The sequence below is a fragment of the Loxodonta africana genome, chromosome 3, assembly GCF_030014295.1.
Source record: "Loxodonta africana isolate mLoxAfr1 chromosome 3, mLoxAfr1.hap2, whole genome shotgun sequence".
In the NCBI taxonomy this organism is placed as follows: Eukaryota; Metazoa; Chordata; class Mammalia; order Proboscidea; family Elephantidae; genus Loxodonta; species Loxodonta africana.
Window position 1 is genome coordinate 65,107,629 of NC_087344.1, and position 6,151 is coordinate 65,113,779.

The window sequence follows — 6,151 nt, forward strand, 5'->3', positions numbered from 1 at the left end:
TTTTCTCCCATGGAGCAGCTGGTGGGTTCCAAAAACCAACCTTTTGGTTAGCAGCCGAGCGTGTTCCATTGCATGACCAGGACACCTTTTTAGAAATATCTGGAATAAGCAAATGCATAGAGACTTAATTTTCTTAATAGTTACTAGGGGTGGGGAGGTGGGGGAAATGTGGAGTGTTGCTTAAGGAATACTGAGTTTCTGTTTGGGGTGATGAAAAATTTGGAAACAGATAATGGTGATAGTTTCACAACATTCTATTACTAAGGAAGAGATGTGCATTGAGCAGTCAGCTTCCTACTTTTGTGTGTGTGTGTGTGTGAAATGGATAAAATATGGCCAGTATCCAGGGTAGCTGAGTCACATAACTCCAGGGCATTATGTGGTTTGTGGCATTGCATAATTCACAACCTGCGTGACTATACATGGTTACCCTGGCAATAACCACCATCTGACCAATGTTCCATCTATATGGTACAATCATATAAATGTCTGCTGCTTTTCAACAGTAATAAAATAGTTTCCTCAGTTGACAAATTGGTGTGTTTTCACTTCTGTTTGATTACCAGGGAGCTCAGAGATAGATTTTGTATACAGCTACAGTAACTTCTCCTAACCTAGGCTCTCTGGAATAGTTATTTAGCTCCCCTCCTAAACATTCAGTGCTTGCCTCTTCTTGCTTGATCCTTGGAGTTTTATTGCACGTTTTATTGGAATCTGACTCAATTCTATTTTTTGAAGCAAACTTGGTCCAAGCGAAATTGTGATGGTAATAATTAGGCACAAAGGAAACATTGAGAAAGCCTAAGGCAGACAGCTCTACTCCAAAAACTGATTACGGCTGAGGAGGTAGAAAAGAAACATATGGGAAATGCTTTAAGTGAAACACTTAAATCTTTACTACTTGTTGGAAACTTTGGCTCTATGAGATTGTACTCACACTAGTTGTCTGCGGGAGTAAAAGAGATATGATACAGGGGGCACCTGGACTTGAACCAGGGACCTCTTGATCTGCAGTCAAATGCTCTACCACTGAGCTATACCCCCACCTGCTGGTTCTCCCTTAATAAAGATTCTCTCATAATTGCTGTCATTCCCAAGCTGCTCTCTACGTCATTTGGTGTCTCCCTAGAGAACTACCCAAGCTTCTCTTCTCACATCTACTTCCACACTTGTCAGAATCTGGTTTCCTCCTTCAGAGCCTTCCCACCTATGACCACCTGAATAGCCCTCACAGTGCTTCTCACCCCCTCCTTTATTATTACTATTACTGGGAGATGAACTTTACCCATCCCCATTAATATCTAATTCTTTGTCTTTTTCATTTTTCTCCATCTCTCACTCACTGCTTTGGTTTCCTTTTCCTGGGCTGTGATGGAGGCTCCTAATGGCTTGGCTTACCCCTGAGAGGCATATGGCCAATAAAGGTGCAGTCCTAGCATTTGGGGGAAGGGTAGTGGGCAAGGGAAAATCCAGATGTCAGCATAGCTGGAGGGCCTGGGACTGGGCACTGAGCCTACTTGTTCTGGAATTCAAAGAGCCACTTTTTTATAGCAATCAATTTCTCAATATTGAGCCATTATTCCAGTTATGTTTTTAGCCCTTTTTTTGTTATGTTGTACTAGACCCTTGAACAACAGTTCCTACTATTTTATTTAGTTTATTGCAAAATGGTAGCGACTGATAGCTTTCTTTTTGGTATATGCTAGTTTTATTTATTATTTCTACCAAGATTATTCAGCTTTCCTGGAATGATTTGGAGGAATTTCCATATTTTTCATACTCTGGAACGTCATATATAGCACAGAATGATCTATTCCTGATTAAAAATTAGGCAAACTTGCCTTTAAGGTTAAAAATTGCCTGAGAGGCTTCTGGGTGTGGTGCCTTTGTGAGGAAGAGTTCCTTGACTCTCTTTTAAATGTATTTTTTCATTCGTTATTGGTCTATTCAGGTGTTTCACTTCTCCTTGGGTCTGTTTTAGTAATTCATTTTTGCTTCCAAAATAATCTGTTTTATGCAGATTTTAAAAGCAAATAGAATGAAGCAGTATATAGAATTCTCTTATATTATAAAAATGTATTTAGTCATGTTCTATTTTACCTTCCTTATGTTATTCATTTATCTTTTCTGTTTAATCGCAATTAGACTTCTTGAGCATTTGCTTATTTTTTCACGTGGTAACCCAGATCCAGTCTCAGAAATGAGTGGTTTTCACTTCATGTATTTTGAAGCTTTGTTAATAGAAGTATATATATTTAGGACTGATGTCTTCTTGATGAATTGGCCTTTTTATCATTATAAAATTTCCTACTTTATTTCTGGTAACATTCCTCACTCTGAAGTCTGTTTTAAAATAGCCTTTACATTTTTCTTTTGATGAGTGTGCATGGTATATCTCTTTTCATCCTTTTACTTTAAACTATTCACGGTTTTATATTTGGTGTGGTGTTCTTGTCGACAGCATGAAGACTTTTTTATCCAGTCTGACAATCTCTACCTTTTTGGAGTGTTTAGACCATTCACATTTAATGTATTATACGTAGGGCTACATTTAAACCTTGTTAATGTTGTTAGATGCTGTAGAGTTGATTCCGACTTGTAGCAACCTTATGTGCAACGAACAAAACACTGTTCGGTCCTTCACTATCCTTACAATTGTTGCTATGTTTGAGCCCATAGTTGCAGCCACTGGGTCAATCCATTTTGCGATTTGTTTTTTATTTGTCCCATGTATTGTTTGTCCTTCTTTCTTAACTTTCTAGATTAATTATGTTTTATTCATTTTATTCCCACCGTTGGGTTAGTAGCTACTACTTTTTGCTATTTTCTTTTAGTGATTTATCTAAAGTTTACAGTACCATATTTAACTTTTCATGTTTTACCTCCAAATAATGTTATACCACTTCACTTGTCGTGTAAGAATCTTATAACAGAATGCTTCCAGTTCCCTTGTTTTGTCCTTTGTGTTATTGTTGTTGTAGATAGTACCTTTATGTGTGTTATAAAAGCCATAATACACTGCTATTATTTTTGCTTTAAACACTTAATTATCTTTTTTGTGTGTGTGCTGAAAATATGCTCAAGAAAACATTTGCCAGTTCAACAGTTTCTACAATAATTCAGTGACACTGATTACATTCTTCAAGTTGTGCAACACTTATCAGTATCCTTTTGCAAATTTATTCCACCATCATTAGAACAAAATCAGTTATCTTTTAAAGATTTATAAGTGGGAAAAATGTCCTTTATACTCATCCACATATGGACTATTTCTGACACTCTTCATTATTTTCTGCAGACCCAGATTTTCATTTGGTATCATTTTCTTTCTGCTGGTAATGAATTCTTTCACCTTTTGTTGGTGCGAAAAAAATTTTTTTTCACCTTCATACTTGAAAGATATTTTCAACAATGAAGGATAAAATTCACTGAGTAGAGCATTAACAAGTTTTTTTTTTTTTCTTCTTTTAGCATCTTGAAGACGTTCCTTTTTTCCCTCCCTGGCTTCATGATTTCTGATAAGAAGTCTCCTTTCATTCCTCTGTGTGTAATGTATTTTGCCCACCTCTGCCTATTATTAAGATTTTTCTCTTTATTACTGGTTTTCAGAAATTTTATTATCGTGTGTCTTGCTGTTACTTTTTTCAAAATTGTACTTTTGATGAAGGTTTACAGAACAAACTAGTTTCTCATCAAACAGTTAGAACACACATTGTTCTATGACATTGTTTAACAAACCCACGATATGTCAACACTCCCCCTTCTCAACCGTGGGTTCCCAATTACCAGCTTTCCTGTTCCCTCCTGCCTTCCAGTTCCTGCCTGAGGGCTGGTGCATCCGTTTAGTCTTATTTCGTTCCATGGGCTTGTTCAATCTTTTGTTCAAGGGTGAACTTCAGGAGTGACCCCATTACTAGGCTGAAAGGGTATCTGGGGGCCATATTCTCAGGGTTTTTCCAGTCTCTATCAGGCCAGCAAGTGTGGTCTTTCTTTTTGAGTTAGAATTTTGTTCTACATTTTTCTCCAGGTCTGTTGGGGACCTTCTATTGTGATCCCTGTCAGAGCAGTCAGTAGTGAGACCTGGGCACCATCTACTCAGTTTTGCTGGACTCAGTCTGGTGGAGGCAATGGTAGATGTGGTCCATTAGTCCTTTGGACTAATCTTTCCCTTGTATCTTTAGTTTTCTTCATTATTCCTTGTTCCCAAAGGGGTGAGACCAGTGGAGTATCCTAGATGGCCGCTCAAAGGCTTTTGAGGCCCCAGACACTACTCACCAAAGTAGAATTAGAACATATTCTTTATGAACTATGTTATGCCAAATGAGCTAGATGTTCCCTGAGATCATGGTCCCCACAGCCCTCAGCCCAGCTATTCGGTCCCTTAGGGAGTTTGGATGTGTCTATGGAGCTACCATGACCTTGCCATGTACAGGTTGTACTGGCTTCCCCAGTATTGTGTACTGTCTTACCCTTCACCAAAGATTCTACTTATCTATTGTCTATTAAGTGTTTTCCCATCCCCACCCCTCCTCCCTGGTAATCATCAAAAGTTGTTTCTCTTTGTATGTAAACCTTTTCATGAGTATTTACAGTAGTAGTCTCATACAGTATTTGCCCTTTTGTGATTGACTTATTTCACTCAGCATAATGCCCTCCAGATTTACCCACGTTATGAGATATGTCACAGATTTTTCTTTGTTCTTTATTGTTGCATAATACTCCATTGTGTTTATGTCCCACAGTTTGTTTATCCATTCATCTGTTGATGGGCATCTAGGTTGTTTCCATCTTTTTGCTATTGTGAACAATGCTGCAGTGAACATGCGTGTAAATATATCTGTTCATGTGACAACTCTTATTTCTCTAGGATATATTCCTAGGAGTGGGATTGCTGGATCATATGGTATTTCTATCTCTAGCTTTCTAAGGAAGGACCATATTGTTTTCCAAAATGGTTGTATCATTTTGCATTCCCACCAGCAGTGAATATGAGTTCTGATCTCCCCGCAGCCTCTCCAACATTTGTTATTTTCTGTTTTATTGATTCATGCCAGTAATGCTGGGCTGAGATAGTATCTCATTGTGGTTTTGATTTGCATTTCTTTGATGGCTAGAGATGTGAGCATTTCCTCATGTGTCTGTTGGCCACTTGAATGTCTTCTTTGGTGAAATGTCTGTTCATTTCCTTGGCCCATTTTTTAATTGGATTGTTTGTCTTTTTGTTGTAGAGATGTTGGATTTTCTTGTAGATTTTAAAGATTAGAATTTGTCTCATATGTAATAGTCAAAAATTTTTTTACCCAGTCTGTAGGTTCTCTTTTTACTCTTTTGGTGAAATCTTTTGATGAGCATAAGTGTTTAATTTTTAGAAAATCCCAGTTATCTAGCTTATCCTCTGGAGCTTGTGCATTGTTGGTTGTAGTTTGTATCTTGTTAATGCTGTGTATTAGGGCCTCTAACGCCGATCCTACTTCAGATTCTATGAACTTCATGGTTTTTGGCTTTATATTTAGATCTTTGATCCATTTTGAGTTAGTTTTTGTATATGGTGTGTGGTATGGGTCCTTTTTCATTTTTTTGCAGATGGACATCCAATTTTGCCAGCACTATTTGTTAAAAGAATGTCTTTTCCCCATTTGATGTATTTTGGGCCCTTGTCAAAGATCGAGTGACTGTAGGTGGATGGATTTACATCTGGGTTCTCAATCCTGTTCCATTTGTCATTGTATCTGTCATTGTACCAGTACCAGGCTGTTTTTATATATATATATATGTATAATTGTTATTGAGCTTTAAGTGAACGTTTACAAATCAAGTCAGTCTGTCACATATAAGCTTATATACACCTTACTCCATACTCCCCCTTACTCTCCCCCTAATGAGTCAGCCCTTCCAGTCTCTCCTTTCGTGACAATTTTGCCAGTTTCTAACCCTCTCTACCTTCCTATCTCCCCTCCAGACAGGAGATGTTAACACAGTCTCAAGTGACCATCTGATACAAGTAGCTCACTCTTCATCAGCATCTCTCTCCAACCCATTGTCCAGTCCCTTCCATGTCTGACGAGTTGTCTTCGGGAATGGTTCCTGTCCTGAGCCAACAGAAGGTTTGGGGGACCATGACTGCTGGGATTCCTCTAGTCTCAGTCAGACC

At 38.2% G+C, this 6,151-nt stretch overlaps 1 non-coding gene across 1 annotated transcript; it reads right to left on the reverse strand.

Annotated features, from left to right (window-relative positions):
* Nucleotides 1-972: 972 nt before the first annotated feature.
* Nucleotides 973-1,044, reverse strand: TRNAC-GCA (transfer RNA cysteine (anticodon GCA)). Its single transcript has one exon. It is a non-coding gene; the product is annotated as a tRNA-Cys (tRNA).
* Nucleotides 1,045-6,151: the final 5,107 nt, after the last annotated feature.